The sequence below is a fragment of the Perognathus longimembris genome, chromosome 13 (genome assembly GCF_023159225.1).
Source record: "Perognathus longimembris pacificus isolate PPM17 chromosome 13, ASM2315922v1, whole genome shotgun sequence".
Taxonomy (NCBI): domain Eukaryota; kingdom Metazoa; phylum Chordata; class Mammalia; order Rodentia; family Heteromyidae; genus Perognathus; species Perognathus longimembris.
In genome coordinates, this window is record NC_063173.1 from 44,350,780 (window position 1) to 44,370,504 (window position 19,725).

Below are 19,725 nucleotides of genomic sequence, written 5' to 3' on the forward strand. Positions count from 1 at the left end.
TATTTGGGTATTTTCTCTGTGCTACACACAGGTTTAACATATAGTCAATACAAGAAAAAGAATGTCTGTAACTTTCAGATTAGAAGATGAGCAAGCCTAAGGAAAGAAAGATAAAATAATATAATTTCATCACATGGCTAAAGGAAGGAGTAAAACAATAAAATAAAGTGTGTTGTCTCCACAGTATGCACATATTCTGTCCCCCAGAGGAATTCTGAAAGTTTCCCAACACTGCTCACTAATAGTCATAAAGCTTAAGCCAAGGGAAAGTCACAGATACCTAGATTATACACTGATATATAATATTTAAGCTGTATTCTATAAATTAACTCTAATCAGTAACAAAGTTAGTACTCTTTATTCTAGACTAGTTACACTATTATTTAACAAAAGTGTCATTTATTGAATAAACAAGATATAGGGCTAAGAGATGTAAATTTATAAATGCATTTGTGTATGATTAAATCCATATATATGTATTCTGTTACATTTAATACATATATATGTATATATATATATATATATATATGGATTTATGCTTATATAGTGTATGTGTGAGTGTCTGTCTGTCACTTAACCATCCAGTTTTGAGAGCCTCAATAGGCATCTGGGACAAGATTTCACTTCAAAATACCTTTAGGTTGTATGTTTTATACTAAGCTATTAGCCTTGAGTGAGACTTCTACATCCCTACTTATGGGTCAGCTTTCTGACAGCAACAGAATTTTTATACTCCTTGGAAGGATCTAAACACACACACACACACACACACACACACACACACACACAGTCTCTCTATGGGAAGTGATTTGTTGAGTCATCTAAGAAGAAACTTGGAGTAAATCAGGACAGAACAGGGGAAACTAAAGACAGCTACAGGTAAGACACAGCCTCAGCCTGATTCTGCAGAGATATCTAAAGCATGCATTGTACTGTCCTAGTTTCCCTACTTTGAGTGGAATAGGATATATACCATTGTATGAGAAAACCCCGTGAGAGGAAGAGGAGTGTAGAACCAAGCAAGGACTAGAGTGAGGTAATCAAGAATCATAGGATGGAACATTTAAGGCAATCCTCACTCTTTCACTCTTAGAATCACTTCTGAAAAAGAATGCTTTCCTAAATGGTTCTCACTAGGTACCTTGCAGAAATCACCATGGTCCAGGCCCTGGTTACCATTTCTTAGATACTTAAGTGCAAACTGGTCTTAAGGCAGAAACATTACTTCCTAATGGCAATTAGGTCGATGAACCTTCTGAGTTTAGTAAGTCTGTTCTATGCCTATTGACCTATTGCCATGAGAAGATCCAAGTGACAAACCCTTTGCCATAACTTTAAGTGTCATGAGATTCTTTTATTTTTGAATATTTTCCTATCATTAAGTACAAAGGAGTTGCCCTTCAACAAAACAGCTTATGAATATAGTGTCTTGATCATTGTCATCCCTTTCAACATTCTCACCCACCCTCCAACCCACCTCTTCCCTCACTTTCCCTAAGATTTTAGGATATGCATCTTGATCTTAGTCTTCCTTTCAATATTTTTACCTCTGTTCAACTGACCTCTTCCCTTAGTTTTCTTACTTTTGTGGCATATACAATGAATTCTTGACTGCATCCTCTCTCCTTTTTCCTCTTCATTTGTCTACCTCTCTCCCACTGGCCCTACCATTTCCTGATACTTTTTTTTTTTTTTTTTACTATAAGGCTTTTATTACCAGTATGTATCAAACACTGATCTTTTTATAATTCTGCAATATCCTGGTACTTATTTAGGTGGGCCTTGACTTAATCTCTCTAAATAATTGTAATATTTGAGATCTCTCTAGATTCTACTATACTTCAGTTAATTTATTTGAAATCATTTACATTGTGTTTACTTATAGATCTATAGACACAGTCTAGCTACCACAAGTGAGGGAAACCATGCAACTTTGTTTCTCTGGGTCTGGCTCACTACACTTAATATAATAATTTTTCCAAGTCTTTACATTTCCTTATGAATAGTACAATCTCATTCTTTCTGATAGATAAGTATATATACACTACATTTTCTTAACCCATTCATCTATTAAGGGAAGTATCTCCTCTCTAGGAATGAGAACATGTGTATTTAAAGAGCTTAAAGTTGTAAACTTCAGAAACACGAATCCCACATGCAAGACCTAGGAGTGATAGTGAGTAAGATACTTACCTATTTCCATTTCTCTGCCTGAATAATCTACCTACTGTTGAAACAATGGCTACTGGTTTAAGGTAGGTGTCACAGTTGAAGAACAAAGCCTTATGTTTTTAGAGTCCTTTCTTCAAGTGGGTAGTAGAACTATACTTTTAAGAAGATCTATATCAGGGCAGTGATTTGGCATGGTAGAAGTGTGATCATTAGATTGTTAGGTGGGTCCTTTGGTTCAAAGAAGAGTTCTATAGAATCCTATTTTGGATGTTTCATTAGAAAATGGGTTAATGTACCACTACTGCCCCAAATAGAAAACTGTTCTTAAAATATATGTCATTCAAAATCTGGGCAGTGAAGAATGGTTATTTATTTCTACAATCCCTACATTTAGAAAAGGGAAACCAGAAAACCATGAACTCAAGGCCATCTTGGACTCTATAGAGGGATATGGTTGGGGAAAAATAGGTGTGAATTACTGCATAATGGTAAGTAGTCTAATGTGATCACCTAGATACTAGCTGAGTGGCTTGTCTTCAGAGAAGATGCTCTCTGCTGCTCTCTGTTAATGGAATGTTGACATTCCACAATGGTTCTGGGTCTGTCATGCTTAATGAAAGGAAATCCAGGTTGTATTTTGCAAAACTGTAGCCTCTGCCATCGTGTTTTATTGTATGCGTTTTATCTTCTCTCATAGAAACTTCTCAAGATCGCCTTTTGGGATCTTGTGATTTTTCTCCTTTGAAATTTCCAATTAACCCATACAGCAATTCAAGATGACCAAACTAATCAGCTAAACTTCTTACACTCCATCCATTTGAGTTGAGCTAAAAATCATCCACACTCTAGTATGGGCTTGCACTGATATATCTAAGCTGACTTTTGCATAAATTTCTGTTGTTTTATTTTTTTTTCCTTCTCTACCAGATGATCATAAGGAATTCCCCATGAGAACAAAAGTTTTGAACAGTGATAAGATTATCAATGCAATAAGGGAGAATGATATAGGAGTCAGCGACACCTGTTTGTGCAGCTAACTTATGACCTCTGAATATGCACAGAATTGATTCCAGAAGCACCAACCACATCTTGCAATGGATTGTGTTGTGTCCACTAGACTATATGACTGGTAGGTATAATAATATAGGGTTCATGGTGAACATGTCAGCTGCCTGCTCACTCCAGGTGCAGAGGCAAAAGCAGTATTTGTGATTATAGAATACACTGATTCTTATTCCCTACTCCCAATCACTGTTATTCCCTTAGATAAATATCCAGGTACAGGTGATGCTATCCCTTGAAAAACTTCCATAGAAGTCCTCTGACTCTCATCCTTTGCTTCACCTATGTGATTAATAGATCTGAACTTGTAATCTTCTCTTTTGATGTATCACTGGTGTTTTCCATCAATATTCAGTTCCACAATCCCTTCAATTGTAATTCTGGTAAAATTATGGTGAGATTACCCAAACTAATACATTCCCTTCCACCTACACCATATATCACTCCAACACTAGCGAAAGCATCAACAATTTTAGTGGTACAGCATCATGCCAGGGACCAGAAATGCTCAATCTACAACTGGAGACAGGATTCCTGTTGCTGTTCTGCCAGCAAATCAGTGCTAGAATCACCACGTGATAGTCAGCCTTCTAAGATTACCCTTGGTTTTCTGCCAAATTTTCTAGAAGCAAATTCTGATATGGAGTTTATTTTTTGTAAGAAATCTATTGAGAATCATACCAAACACCAAGTCCTACACACATCAGTTATCAGAAGGGTGTTCTAGAATATACTGGAGACGATAACCCTTTAATTAGAAAGCAGCAAGTAACAACAACCACACATACACAAACACACACACACACGCACACACACACACACACACACACACACCATTGTCAGTTGATTTTGTATTTCCACATGAGACCAGATATTCTATTGTATAGGAATAAACACTTGATATTGCTAAAATATGGAACCAACCCAGAAACCCTTTAGTAGACAAGTGGATCAGGAAAATGTGGTACATATACACAATGGAATTCTACGCCTCTATCAGAAAGAATGTCACTGCCCCATTCATAAGGAAATGGAAGGACTTGGAAAAAGTCATATCAAGTGAAGTGAGCCAGACCCAAAGAAACATGGAGTCTATGCTTTCCCTCATAGGGAATAATTAGTACATATTTAGGTTAGTCATAGCAGAAGATCACAATAGCCCAATAGCTATGCCCTTATGAACACATAAGATGATGCTAAGCAAAGTGAACTCCATGTTATGGAAACAAGTGGTATATCATTGATGTAATTATTTCCAACATGTCATGTGAAACTGTGCCCTTTTTTTTCTCTCGTATTCCCTTCCCGTGGTTTTACCCCTCCTATCACTGTATCTGACCTTAGTAACCTAGATATTGTATATACATGTATTGGAACTAGAGAAGGGAAAGGGAATACCAAAATCGAGAGACAAAGGATAAAAACACAGACCATTCCAAAAGCAATGCTTACAAAACCATTTGGTGTAAGCCAACTGTACAACTCTTGGGGGGAGAGGAAAAAGGGGATGGAGGGGGGGATGAGGGAGGATTTAACAAGTTGAATAAGAAATATACTCACTGCCTTATATATGAAACTGTAACCCCTCTGTACTTCACTTTGTCAATAAAGAAGGAAAAAAATAAGTAAAATTAACGTTTGTGGAATATGATTATTTTACAATCCCCAAGGATTGAATGGTATTTACAGAAATCCCAAAATCCTCAAACAGCCTAACAGTGAAAGAGACAGACCTACAATTTCTTCCTAGTACCACTGCCCTCAGTTTTCTCATTAGTGGAATACACTACCATACTCAGAGACCACAGAGAATCCTCTAGGTGTGGGTTGCTTTGTTCTGCTTTTCCCTACTCATCAGGGTGACAGAATCCCATCCAGGAACATGATGAGAAGGAATACTACTCTCCGTAGTGACATTGGGCCAAGGCATTCCTGTGGTTTGACCACCATCACAATATGATACTTAATAGGTCAAATTTCAAACTATTTCCGAAATATTTTTCAGGGATTCCTGTGAAAGTATGTCAAAGCTATAAAAACAAGGAGTAACATGAATTTGAAAATGTCCAGCTATGTCTCAAATATAGAATAGAATCAATCTAAGACTTTTTTGCCATTTAGTGTCTCCTAATCAGTGTGGAAGATCAGGAATGTGAGGAGGGGAAAAAGGAAGAAGGAAAGGAAACATGGAGACAGGAAGGAAGGAAGGAAGGAAGGAAGGAAGGAAGGAAGGAAGGGAAGGAGGAAAGAAGGAAAGAAGGAAAGTAAGAAGGAAAAGGAAGGGAAGGAAAGGGGAAGGAAGGGAAGGAGAAAAGAAAAGATAAAGAAAGAAGGAAGGACAAAAATAAAAAAAGAAAGAAGAAAGAAAGGAATGGGAGAGACAGGAATAGAAGGAGAGAAGGAAATAAGAGTGGAAAAGAATGAAAGAAAATGGAGTGGGAAAGAAGGAAGGAAAGAAAGAGGGAATGAAGCAAGTAAAAAATGAAGGAAGGAGAGAGAGATAGGAGCAAGAAGGAGAGAGGAAATAAGACAACATCTACATTATTATGTGCTGATTATTAATTCAGGCATATTCACATACATTGCTTGATTTAATGAGGATTAATCTCAGAATGTAGCATCCCAATTGCCCACACCATATTGTCCACACAGTAACTAATAGTTCACATGCTCTGTGAACACACTCTACCAGCTGCTGAATTTCTGCTTTTTCTATTTGAAATGATACCTCCTGGAGCAAAGGGCTGACACTCCCTCCATGAGAAGACCCAGGAGCTCTTAGCAGTAGTATTTGGCTCTATCACTTCACTGAATACCTTTTCAAGTGTTCAGGCAGTTGGCTCCGTTAGCTGGAGCAAAATTGACCAGTAACAAAGACTCATTGCTCTATAGTCCCAGGACTCATTCCTAATGACATAATTCAAATCTGATGGAGGTGGAGAGAGAAATGGAGGGAAGTGATGAAGGGGTGGGAGCAGAAGCCCTACAGATGACCTTGGAGCAGTGTGAACAATGTCTAATGTTCAGCCATTATAGGCTATAAGACACTAATATACTCTCTGGGCTGAGCCGAATAGGCCCATTACTTTCAACTGCAATTCACCATCTGTGAAGTGTGCTGGTAGCTTCAGACAAGACTACAAATTGCAATTGATACCAAAAGAGACAGAGAGGAGATTACGATGTAAAGCTAAAGGAAGAATGGAGACCTACACTGACCAAGTCCAGATAAAGATAAGAAGAAAGTTTCTCTGGTCAAAATGACACAAGACACTCAGAAAATTGAATTTGAGGGTTCTGACAAATTGTACAGGAGGCTCTGGGACCAAAGGTTTGGTGTCATTAGGCGAGACGTGCATAGCTGGAGCCCACAAACCCTATCTGTATGAGACAGCCTTGTTGTCACAATTCATTAGCTCCTTCTGATATTCATTTGACATCGTTCAGAAAATGGATCTAACTATAGGCCTAAGAAAAGACAGATCCCTTAGAAAAAGTGATGGCTGCAGATGCAGTTTATCTTATCAGCTTGGAATAAAGGTGATGAGGCAGATGAGGATAGCAAACCAAGATACTGACCAATGGACACATTTTTTTTCTTTCCATTGCAAGCAATGCTTTTAAAAATCACAGGCGAATTGTACTTCAATTTGGGCTTGACTGTGTAGGATCTGTATTAGATAGAACTTTGTTCCTGAAATCTTAATCTCCAAGTGGCTATATTTGGATATGAGGCTTATAAGGAAATTTTATGATTCAAATAAGTTCATGAAAGTGTGACCCTGACATAATAGGACTGGAATCTTAATAAGAAGGACAAGATCAGTGAGGTCTGTCTATCTACATCGCCTAAGAATATACACAATTAAGCTAATGGAGACAGGAACCAAGATCTTAGAATCTGGAGAATTATCTAGCATGATCTACTTACATCCTCCAAGAAACCCTATGGACCAAAGACACTCAGCCTGGCACAGTGATCTGCCCATCTCGCACGTGCACACACACACACACACACACACACACACACACACACACACACACACCTAGTAATCTCAAAGAGTAAGTATGGTCAGACCAAGGTTGTAGAACCATAAAACCATTTCATGTATCCCTACTTAAAAGAAATGATTGGTGTAAAAATAAAATTAATAGACAATTTTTTGTCAGGAAATTTTTTTTTCAAAAGAGATTCCTATGAGTAGGGGTACTGTCCTGTGTCTCATGGAATTGCCTTGTTCAAATCCTATGTAGGTGTTCAGTGTAGCACTGTTTTTGAAGCCTGACCTTTGACTGAAAGCAAGTCCAATGGCAGTCTTTTAACCCACCACCTTGGTCAACCCATTTAGCCATTCATACTCTTTTTTTTTTTTTGGCAACCTAGTATTATATTTCTGTTGTAGGCTGTTAAAAAAAAAATGACAACTCAGGGCTGGGAATATGCCTTAGTGGCAAGAGTGCTTGTTTCATGTACATGAAGCCCTTGGTTCGATTCCTTAGCACCACATATATATATAAAATGGCCAGAAGTGGCACTGTAGCTCAAATGGCAGAGTGCTACCCTTGAGCAAAAAAGAAGCCAGGGACAGTGATCAGGCCCTAAGTTTAAGGTCCAGGACTGGCAAAACAAACAAACAATAAAACGACAACTCAAGTGCTACAGTCAAAATGCAAAACACTATAAAACGGCAGACTTTTGATCCTACACAAAAAAAACACATCAGAAATCTTTTATGATTATGGATTCAGGTAGACACACACACACATATTTCCTGAAGCATAACAAATCTTTCCTATCTTAAATAAAACCACTCCTTTCTTTCCTGAAAAAACATCCCAAGATGCTAATACACAGTATAGTTTTGGGGCTGCATTTTGATCCTTCTTGGATAGAATTTCCTTTCATGAATCTGAAGCTAATTATCTACCAAGTACTCAGCTATCACATTTATGGAGTCAAGGGCATGAGAGAGGAAGGATATGAAGAGATACTATGTGAATGGAAAAAGGAATCATTAGGGATGTTCCCTGAATCTCACAGCAGGTAAAGCCCAAAGGCAAAGAGCTGTAGACCTGGAGGGTTTTGTATTTTACCCCTCCTGACACATTCCTTAATATGAGACACCCCCTTGCCATCTTTCCAAATGATTCCTTAATGCCACCCATGAAACAGCCCATCTAAGAGCTTCCATTTCCAATTGCCCATGTACCATCTGCTGAGCCCTCCAAGCAAAGAAGACGTTAAAAACTTCCAACACCATTAGGAAGTCATGTCACATGGGTGTCGCATGAAAGGTTCAGCGATCCAAAAGAATATGGCTTTCTAAGACACTTGCTAGAAAACAGAAAAATACAGTGTCCCTCTAAATAATAGCCATCCAGTTATTTTGCCCTCACTCTGTTTCTGAAAAGTCAGCATTTTCTTTTTAAGTTTTCAAGATATTTGAAAACATCAGCTTCTCTGTCTGGCTCTGATAGATCCACTTCAGAAATAGGTAAGCGAGTTAAATACACACCTATTGAAGATAGTAACTGAATTATTCTTTCTTTTTGTTTAATGTGTGCCAGTAACTTCGGACTTGAAGGATAGTCAGTGGCACTTGAGATGTAATTAATGATAAGTTCAATATTGAGAAGATGTTAACAAGATTTTTTTTAAATAGCCTTTGTAGTGTCCTACAGCTGATCTCATGGTTCTTTTATGTTTCTTAATTACTAAAATTGTCCTTCATGCTCTAATAATGGGCTGTTCGGTTTTCTTGAGAATGGAGATCTAATTAATAGGCACGTGTTTGAGATATAGATATTGGTTGATAGACACAGACTTAGCTATAAATAGAGATTTCACTTCTCTTTTGCCTCTAATCAATTACATTTTAACTTGTTTAGTAAGCATCCTGCAATGCTATGTTGATCATTCACTCTCTCCTACCAAAAAAAAAAAAAAAAAAAGCAAGAATATGGGAGTGTTCCTCTTATTTGTCTACTAAACATTTCACACATTTCTCAGAATGGCCTCTGACATTTTTCCTTCTCATCCACACATCACCAGCATTGTTTTTTGTCCCTCCACTTAGACCTCTCATTGGCAGTGAAGAGCAGATGGTCAGTCACTGAGCAAAGAATACAATTCTTGACACCAATGCTTTATGTGAGAACCCCTGGTCACCAAAGGATTTCTTTTTACCTCTTTTTTTAACTATTGCTGTTTCTCAGTATACCCAGGATAGAGCCCCCAATACAAAAGATAAATCAAATATAAGTAGTAAAATGAAACTAGGTCTTTCTTTCCTTCTACTTATTTAAAGTCCCCCTTCCCTCTTGGAAGAATAACCTATTTGATTCTGGCTATGCATTTTCAGACATCAGATGGACCTTGGTAACAAAGGGCTTGTTGACAAGTTACTTTAAGATTGTAACCTCCTTAGGATACCATTTAATACATGTTTGCCACCTAACCTAGAAGGTACAACAAGTCTTTGTATAGAGTGAATTTACTCTCATGTTGGTTCAGTAGGTTAAGCCAATATTTCATTTATCCTTATTGCCATATCCTCTAGTTTCTGAAGAGACAAACAAAGATAGCAGATAAAGAGGTTTATTCCAACATGTTTTTAAATCTTTACTTTGAGACAGGAATTGAAGATGACACAAACATGATTTGCCATGATCCCCACAAAATGCTTTGCAGAAAACTAAGTTTACGCCCTAACCCAAAGTCACAGAGGAAGCAAGCCAGGAAGTCAGTTTATAACTACCAAACTGAGTCCTGTATTTACCTCCTATGTTTTGGTGCCTTTGAAATTAGGTCATTTCTTTATTGCTATGCTAAAGGAAACTCTTATAAGGTATTTATCCCTTCACACATTCAACAAGGAAAGAAATCAATAGGCAGACATACACTTATACCCATTTTCCCTCGACACAAATAACTTTGAAGGAAGAAAAAGAATCCTATTTAATTAAGTCAACTCGGTTTGGTATAAATTGGAAGAGAATGCAAAGAGGTCATCTAAGTGAATGCCCTGCTAGAAAATAAAAACATACCTTAAACATCCAAGATTAATTATTGATCAACCTGAAACTATCAGGAAAGCCACTAAAGCACTGATACACTGACCTTCATATCCCTTAACAGGGCAATGTAGAACTGTTGAAGCATTCTAACAATATTTGCAAGACTCTCCAGACAGGTATGTAACTTTTTTTTTTTTTTTACTGTTCTAAGTCTGTTTAAAAATCTTATCACATATTTTAAGACATTAATTACAGATTGCTTCAATCTTTACCCTGATGAGGAAGAAAAAATAAGATTAAAATCTGCATAAGTTTTAATGAAAGCAAGAAAAGATGCTTTCAGAAAGAAGCATTATTTTTCCTTCAAAAAATTCTGATATTGAAAGAAAATGTTTTTAAATACATCTGAAACCAAAAGGCTTTCCTGTGCCTGAGTTTTGATGGAAGTTTCACTGGATGTGATTAAAGTAGTCTCTGATTCCACAGATGAGCTTTATAATCCCACTGGCAGAGGGAGACAGAGTGGGATTTGATAGTTGATTTTCTATGAAAATCATCTCATGATGCATATTTTGATTCAAAACATTCAGGATAAGATAGTTCTTGTTTGGAATGTGTGGAAGCTGGAGAGGAAGAGAAAGTGTTCTGAACAAAGACTGTTTTGTATTCACTCTAAGAGTTATCTAGTTTATAGACAACTGAAATAATATTGCAAAGACTAGATACATATCTCTCCAGAGTTTGTGTATATTGGTTCTGTTGAATTTTTTTTTCTTTCTTTGAGGCATTACTATAAACTTTCAAAAGGAAACACACATGAGGCACTTTCATCTTCATATGTCCTGAAGGTAGATATTGAATTAGGTTTATTTAGAATGAAAAATCTCCAAGTCCCAAATTAGTTTTTTCAAGCTACATTCAAAGATAAGGATTCCTACCTGAGGAAGTTCAAAGATAATGTCCAGGCAAAGAATTGCTATGAGGGGTAAGAGGTACATCCAGTCTCCAACAAGTGCCAACTTGACTTCAATGAGAGTATGAGTTTTGAAAGAGAAATAAAAAGTTAAAAATAAGCAAATAAGACCTTATTGCTCTTTGTCATGTGATTTTACAGTATCTCTCACTTGAAGAAGCCATGCACCTTACTACCTCTTATCTTGGTAGGGGGTGGGGGGAGGTTATGTTAGGTCAATGGAATGTCAGCAGGGGTCACTTCAGCAGAAGCATGAAATGTGTCTGTGAGGCTCAACTTCCAATCTTGCATTCTATCGTTGCCATAGAATTGGTGTGACAAAATGAGTGGATGTGACCTGACCTATGACCTGGAATAGAAAACATCCATACCCAGTTAACAGCAGTATGCCCGCTCTGATTAAACACAAGCCTGTAAGTGAGAATAACTAATGGTAATTTAAGCCACTCAATTTGGGGGTGATTTATGACAGGAAAATTTTGCAGAATAATGAACTAATAAAGCTTTTAATAGTTTTCCTTTCAAGATATGCCTTTGCAAATATGATAAAAACTTGTGGACTTTGTTCCTAGTAAAATAGTATGTACAAATTTAAGATTTGATGTAATTCAGATGATTCATTGACCTTCTTAAATTGCCCATGGAGTCCTTTTCCATTTGTCTAAATAAAGATAAACTTTCAGTTGTCAGAGTAAACTGGGAGTACAAGATAGAATATGATGCCAAAGAGAAAATATGCATTCATTTTACTTTGCACATGACCCTCATGGACTCAGTGAACAAATCCTCCTGTTAATGCCCTTGTCTAGCTCCATCCACCCTATTCCAAGTAACTATCATCCCTTATCCAGCACCAGAATGATTGATATGGACTGGCTTCTTTGATATGGACTGGCTTCTTTGCCTCCTTTCTTACTGGCCCCTCCCCCCAACCTATTATTATTCAGTCAACAGGCACAGTTCTCTTCCAAAATCACCCTTCATTATATTTCATTATTTCACTTTAAAGAACAGTATAGGGCTATGTCAAGAAATCACTTTTCAACTCAGTGAAGAAATGCTTTCTCTTACATCTTTCAGTATTGAAGTAGAGTGGGGGTTCGCTACAATGAAACAGGGTCCCCCCCCAAGGGAGGGGATTCCTGGTTCCCCCAAGAGTCCACCACACAGTCTCCAGCTACAACATGACACAAAGACAGATTTATTTGGGAAGTAAAATGTGAACAAAAAGTGAACCTACCGGCCTTGGTCGCAGCCCAGACTCGGGAGCCGAAACTGCCGACCACGAGTGCAGGATCAGGGCCCAGACTAGGGAGCTGGGACCGCCCGCACATGTGCAGCCCAGACTCGGGAGCTGGAACCACATGTCAGTGTGGCCTTCCAGCCTGGTTATTGTAATGGGGAGGCCAGATCTGCCCAGTGCCATCAATAGCTGTGGAGGGAATTCAGGTTGACTCCAGCTCAGATAAGAGCAGAAGCCAACTCCATCTCCACTAAGCCCTCCCCCACCCTATTCAGGGAAGCTCCCCTTTACTATGTAGATTGACTACCTGAGGCCTGGGAGCTTCAAGAGAACCTGTGTCCTCCTCTTTATTATGATAAGTTATGTAGATTAACCACCTGAGGCCTGGGAGCTTCAAGGGAACCGGCTGTGAGTAGGCATATCCGCCTGCATCATGTGAGCCCCGCCAAACCCATGCATCAATTCTAACTAGAATGATAGGTTAGTTCAAATGAATATTATGAGACAGACTGTAACTCTACTGGCCACCTGCGTGTGACCTAGCATGCTCTGTAAGTGTTGTATCTTCATTGGTCACCTGCGTGTGACAAGTTTGTCTGTGATGTTTGCCTTATAACCAGGCTGGAAGGCCACACGGGGGCGGTCCCAGCTCCCGAGTCTGGGCCGCCCAGGTGTGTACAAGCCCAGCTCCCGAGTCTGGGCTCCACACGTGGTTGGCAGTTTCAGCTCCCGAGTCCGGGCTGCAACCAAGGCCAGTCGGTTCACTTTTTGTTCACTTTTTACTTCCCCAGTAAAACTGTCTTTTTGTCACCTTGTAGCTGGAGACTGTGTGGTGGACTCTTGGGGGAACCAGGAATCCCCTCCCTTGGGGGGAACCCTGTTTCATTGTAGCGAACCCCCACTCTACTTCAGTTACCCTGTTTCATTGTAGCGAACCCCCACTCTACTTCAGTTATAAGGCAAACATCACAGACAAACTTGCCACACGCAGGTGACCAATGAAGATACAACACTTACAGAGCATGCTAGGCCGCACACAGGTGGCCAATAGAGTTACAGTCTGTCTCATAATATCTATTTGAACTAACCTATCATTCTAGTTAGAATTGAGGCATGGATTTGGCAGGGCTCACATGATGCAGGTAGATATGCCTACTCATAGCAGGTTCCCTTGAAGCTCCCAGGCCTCAGGTAGTCAATCTACATAACTTATCATAATAAAGGGGAGCTTCCCTGAATAGGGTGGTGGAGGGCTTAGTGGAGATGGAGTTGGCTTCTGCTCTTATCTGAGCTGGAGTCAACCTGAAGTCCCTCCACAGTTAATGATGGCACTGGCCAGATCTGACCTCCCTATTACAAGTATTAACTGAATGTAAATGATCCCAACTCTCCAACTAAAATATCTCAACTACCTGAATGAAGGCCCAATATATAGCCTACTGTTCAAAACAAAATTGGAGGTTCCATTCCAAGGTATGTATCAGCAAATGAAGTCAGCATACAAGATATAAATGCATGCCATGGCAGTATCCACAATAGCCCATATAACAAACTAGCCTGGGTGTCAGTAGAATAGATTTTAAAATGGTCTAAACACAATGAGCCTCCAATAGAATAGTAAAATCTTATCATTTTCAGGAAAATGGAAGCGTAGATTAAGTCAAGCAGTACTTGTTTTCTTTCATCCATGGCTGCTATAATACTATCTACTTGGAAGGCAGAGATAGGGAAAATCAGAATTTAAAGGCAATGTAGGCCAAAAGTTTTCAAGAGTCAGCCAATGAAAAGCTGGAGAAGGTGGATCACACTTGTCATATCAGCATAAGCAGGAAGTATAAATAGGGTTGTCTGGGTGTGCCCCATGGTTGAAGCAAGATCCTACTCAAAAAAGGAAAGTCTAGAGGTGAGGCTCACCTGATAGAACATCTGTCTGGTATGTACAAGGCATGAATAAAATACCTGTGCCAAAAACCCCTGAAAGTAGAAAAGGAACTATTAAGAACTTGGAAGGTGACCACGAAGAGGTGCGGAGAGTTAGAAGGGTAGGTGAACATGGTACGTGCATGCTCTGCTCTGTCTGTAAATCCCACTGTGAGTCTCATTATTTTGTCCAATTTTGTCTGAATAAAACTATGAAATTAAAAAAAAGAAGAAGAATAAATGCTTTCTCTTGCTCAGCATGTGCATAGCAACAAGACAATGCTTTCTAAAGTAGGTCATTCATCTAGTCATTTATATGTTTAACATCATTTAAGTATAAAATAAATAAGAAAGCTGAGTGCCAGAAGCTCACGCCTGTCATATTAGCTACTCAAGAGGCTGAGACTTGTAGATGTCTCATTGACCTGGGAGCATAGCCCTGATATGGACTTCTTCCTCTTGTTGGCTATTCGATCTTTAAGAAATTAGAGAAAGTAGTGAGACTAACAGCATTTGGGATATGATGAAACTGTTTGGAATCTGGGAATCAGAGAAATTCAGAGAGGCAGTGGCTCACCATGGACATTTGAAAGTTAATTGTCCAGCCTGCTAACTAATGAGAAATAGGGCATTATGAGATACTTAGCCTATAATTTAGGATGACACATCTCATACAAAAATCCCAAAGGAACAGTATGTGTTCAGAGGGTTAAAAACTCTCAACAGAAAAAAAAGCAACTCAGTAAAAGGTGAGAGAATCTATGAAATAGACATCTGATTTTGTCCTAGTTAGCAGATACAGACAGGAAGCTCTCAGATTATGTCAGAGCTAGAAAAATAGTGGTTCTGGTGACAATCAAACTGTCACTAGCATAAGTCAAAACTCAACAATTTTCCTTTAACCTCAAATTTTCCTCATTTCAGTATATAATGAGTTTCATTCTCCCTTAATATCACTTTCACTATCTATATAAGCCTGTGTTTGTGTGTGTGTGTATGTATGTATGAACACAATGAGGATTGAATCCAGAGCTTCACATATGCACGTGCCAACTCTACCACTGAGCTACCAACTTACACCCTAATTTTTTTTCCAATCATTGATAACAAGGCCATTCTGCCATCTTTATACAAAAATCTTCAAATATCTGTGCTTACTTGAAACGTTGAAAGACAACAGTGGATATTTTAACCTACACACTTTTGTATTTATATCTATTTATTTTACTTATACTTACAGAAAATAAGAAAGAAGTACTGCTCATATGCTTGAGGAACACAGTGTTAACAATATCAGACACTATTAGAAATAATTCAACCACACACATTATACATTTGTGTTGTGTTGGGGATTTTGTTAGACCCTGGGGATATAGCAATTACAAAAACAATTGTAGTGTGTCACAGTCTACTAAGTGGAACTATTTTAATTTGGGTTGTCAAGGAAGACCTGTTGATGAATGATGTTTGAACTACTGCCTGGAAAAAGAGAAACAAGTCACATGAAGGAGTGCAAGCAGCAATTCCAAAGCCTGTGGAAAGGATGACTTGGGCATATTTCAGAAGGTGTTAAGAACAATAAATAGCTAGACCTGATGACTAAGAAGTAAAAGTTTAAAAAATGAAGTTAGAAAGGTATGCATGGTCAGCACCTACATATGTCCAGGCTAATGGATTTGGATTTTATTCCAAGGACAATAGGAAGTCATTACGTTATTTTAAACAACAAAGTCAGGGGCACAGTATGATTTGCATTTTGGCAAGATCACTCAGTTGCTGCATGAAAAATTGAATGAAGCAGAGTAAAAAGTGTAGAGTCAGGAAAACAATCCAATGATCACTATAATTAATCAAAAATTGGGTTAGATTACCTTGGTTATAGTAATTGGGTAAAGCCACTAATGAGTTAATAGATTATTTAACACATATATAAGTGAATAAAATTTCACCAAGTTTCAAAGACATTTTACGAGGAAACTAATTAGAAAACAACTTTTTGTATGTGTGTATACTGGTCTTGGATCTTGAACTCAGGGCTTAAGCAGTCCTTGAACTTTTCTGCTCAGGGCTAGCACTCTATCATGTGAACCAAATCTCTACTTCCATATTTTTGATGCTTGTTTGGAGATAGGAGTCTCATGGATTTTCTTGCTTCCAGCTGGCATTGAATGAACCTTGATCCTCTCATTTCAGTCTCCTGAATAGCTAGGATTACAGGCATGAGATAGTGGAACCTGGCTTAGAAAACAAATGTTATAAAATAGGACATCTCTATGTAGCCCAGCATGTCCTAGAACTCTAGAACTCAAATCTTCTTAACTCATTCTCTTCAGTAGCTGAGTAGGAGTCACAGGGATGCTACACCATGCCTGACTAAAAGATAATTTTTGTAGAAAAAGAATATCATGACACCCTAATTCCTATATGATTTAGAAGGATTTTTACCAGATCTTAAAAATAGATTATAGATATTGAGGATTTAGCTCAGTGGAAGAACACTTCCCTAGCAATTGAAAAAGGCCCTGAGTTGGATCCTTGGGCCTGCAAAATTAATTAATTAATGAGGACAACAGAGTGCAGCAAGCAAACAAGAAAAAGCAGGAGAATGGTGCCAATGATTTTTTTGAGAAATCAGAAAGATGAAAACCCTAAAAAAACTCAAATAAAATCCCTCCCATTTTCTCCTTCCTTCTTCCTTCTTTCCTTTCTCTGTTCTTGTCCTCAAACCCCCTGCCTTTAACAATCATTTTTTACCACCTTTACCTCTGTACAGTATTTGTTTCTGATGGTACATAATTAATCTTCTTGAAAACTAACAGTATTCATGAAGATTAATTATGAGACAATTTCTTAACAATTTATCTCCTCAGTGAGAATAAAAAACTCCAACAAGATGATTTATAAACATAAAACTACATGTATTTTTTAAAATTTATTGTCAGAGTGATGTACAGATGGGGGTTACAATTTCATATGTAGGCAGTGAGTACATTTCTTATCAAACTTGTTACCTCCTCCCTCATTTTCCTCCCACTTTCCCTCCTCCCCAGTTCCTTCCCAACTTGTACAGTTGGCTTGCAGCATATTATCTTCTAAATATTGCTGTTGCATTGGTTCGGCTATTACCCTTTGTCTCTCCATTTTAATGTTCCCCTTCTCTTCCCTACTTCCCCTAAATGTATGTACAATACCCAGGGTACCTAAGTCAGTTACAGTGATACCAGGGGAAAAACCATAAGGAAGAATAACAAAAGAAAAAGGCATAATTTTACATAGTACATTGAAGATAAACAGCAATGATAAAACCACTATTTCCATAACTTAAGAGTTCATTTTGCTTAGCATCATCTTATGTATTCATATGTGAATAGCTATTGAGCTATTGTGATCTTCTGCTAGGACTATCCTAGACATATACTGATTATTACCAATGAGGGAAACCATAGAGTCTATGTTTCTTTGGTTCTGGTTCACTTCACTTAGAATGATTTTTTTCCAACTCTTTCCAGTTCCTTACGAATGGGGCAATGTCATTCTTTCTGATGGAAGCATAGAATTCCATTGTGCATATGTGCCACATTTTCTTGTATTTTTTTAAAGAGGAAATAAAAGTATGACTTTGCTTATAGTTAGTTCAAGTGGCTCAAAATGATAATCATAGCCATTTCTAAATGCCTCAGGCTGTATCTTTAATAACCTGTTCCAAAACACTGCTTGAGGTAAGCATCACACTTAGAGGCTTATAGTTTCCTAATCCATTTGGGATGAAAGAAGATCTCCCCACTAGTAATCTTCTGACCTTGATTCAATTACTGTGAGTTTTCAGAGATTTCAGACAATGACTCTGTAATGTATCTTTTAGCCTTATACTTTCTAATTCATTTGGCCCAGAGACTTTTAACCATTTCTTTGTCTATTTACATTTCTGTTTTCCAATTACATTCTCTTTACTAAAAGGTAAAAAAAAAAATAATAATAATGACAACATAATCATTGAAAGCTAAGTGAAATGAACTCCATGTTATGGAGACAATTGTTATATCACAGTTGTAACTACTTTCAAAGTCCCATTTGTATCTGTAGCTTCTATTATTATTATTTTATTTTATTTTTTTGCCAGTCCTGGGGCTTGGACTCAGGGCCTGAGCACTGTCCCTGGCTTCTTTTGCTCAAGGCTAGCACTCTGCCACTTAAGCCACAGCGCCACTTCTGGCTATTTTCTGTATATGTGGTGCTGGGGAATTGAACCCAGGGTTTCATGTATAGGAGGCAAGCACTCTTGCCACTAGGCCATATCCCCAGCCCTGTAGCTTCTATTATTGATGATGTTCTTGTATCACCTTCCTGTGGTTGTACCTACACTATCTCTGTAATATTATCTGAGTATATTGGAAACCATGTATACTGGTATTGAAACTAGGAAATTGAAAGGGAATACCAAAATTGAGAGACACAGGGTAAAAAAAGACAAACAACTACAAAAGCAATACTTGCAAAACTGTTTGGTGGAAGTGAACTGAACACCTCATTGGGGGAAAGGGAAAGGGGGAGGGGGGAAGGGGGTATGAGGGACAAGGTAACAAACAGTACAAGAAATGTATTCAATGCCTAACGTATGAAACTGTAACCTCTCTGTACATCAGTTTGATAATAAAAATTTGAAAAAAAAACAAAATTATGATAATTGAGCTAGTTTTTCCTTTGAAAATGTTTTCATACTTTCATAAGACTTGCAAGAAGAGAATTTCCTTTCAACTGAAAGGTTGCACACATGATGATTCAACCCTTCTGATTAATATTGAATATGCTAGAAACGATGCTCTCTGATAGGACTCCAATTATCAAAACCAGGAAATTAACATGAATTACTCTCTGCCACCAAATCACAGTGTCATTGTCTTTCTTGGCCTTCTTCACACACTCCCACATAATTTGCACTGCTATTTCCTTTATGAAGTAATTATTGTGTGAATGTGTATGTGTGTCTGTGTTGTTTGTGTGTTGGTCCAGGGACTTGAACTCAGGGTTTAGGCACTCTCCCTGAGTTTTCTTGTGTAAGGCTACCACTTTACCACTTCAACCATAACTCCACTTTCAGCTTTTGTGGTGGTTAACTGGATATATGAGTCTCTTGGACTTTCCTACCTAGGCTGGCTTCAAACCACCATCCTCAGATCTTAGCCTCCTGAGTATCTAGGATTATAAGCATTAAACACTGATGGTTAGCACCAAATAATTATTTTTTGTTTTCTTTTACTCTGATATTGTTTTAACTCTGCTTGGGCTCAGGCTTTGATATTATGGGTCATGCTTTCAGAATCTTCCACCACTGCCCAAG